The sequence below is a fragment of the Penaeus monodon genome, chromosome 15 (assembly GCF_015228065.2).
Source record: "Penaeus monodon isolate SGIC_2016 chromosome 15, NSTDA_Pmon_1, whole genome shotgun sequence".
Lineage (NCBI taxonomy): Eukaryota > Metazoa > Arthropoda > Malacostraca > Decapoda > Penaeidae > Penaeus > Penaeus monodon.
Window position 1 is genome coordinate 25,816,766 of NC_051400.1, and position 897 is coordinate 25,817,662.

At 31.0% G+C, this 897-nt stretch overlaps 1 protein-coding gene across 3 annotated transcripts in view; it reads left to right on the forward strand.

The window, feature by feature from the left end:
- LOC119581857 (dihydrofolate reductase-like) overlaps positions 1 to 897 on the forward strand; it is a 13,822-nt gene that overhangs the window by 8,773 nt on the left and 4,152 nt on the right. The window lies entirely within an intron of this gene.

Here is an 897-nt window from a genome sequence, read left to right on the forward strand (position 1 = left end):
ACTGATACTGATACTGATACTCAGGCTTAATTAAGGCAGTAGGCCAACCATGGCCAGTTTTGCCAATAGCTACTGATAGGATTATGGCACTTTTAATTATGGTCTGTTGGAACTAACGTAAAGGGCAGAAAATAAATATTACAGAATCTGTTGTCTAGAAATTTATTCACAAAATCAATTTGCACAAGTATGTAAACCAAGAACAGTTTATAGCATGATGGAATAAGGTTATATGGAAGTATAGTCCAATTAATCTGAGTGCCATCCCTTATGTTAGTGCCATAGACAGACATGTCATGTACTGTCTAACCTACAAAGTGATAACATTTCATAATAAAATTTACTGAATGATGAGGAAATACTTTGATTAATAATTCTACAGTTACTTCTGTAATACAAAAATTCAGTGGAAAAAATGAAAGGTAAGGAGAGATTTTAGTTATAAAATGAAACAAGTATAAATATAAGAATATATTGAAGGAGAATATATGAAAAATGTTTATAACACAATTACTCAAGTCATTTTTACAACTATGAAATCAGTTTGAGAATAAAGCAAGGCTTCTGAGATGAAAGGTTCTCATGGTCATGGTCACTGCAAAAGAAACAAAAACCATGATAGAACCAAATTGCTTTTTATAATGAAAGAGCCTGCAACCATATGAGCTTCATACACTGATATACATATAGCATTCATAGAACATAACTTTCTCTGTATAATGCCTCACTATAGACTGGAAATTTGTGTACAAACAGTAATTTAGAATAAGTTTTACCCACTGAAGGAGTTTTTACTTGAGAAAATAATGATAATGATCATAATATACCTTAGTAGTCCACACAGTATAGTTATAGAGAGTATTATAACAATTAATTTGCTAAGTGACAACAGTGAAG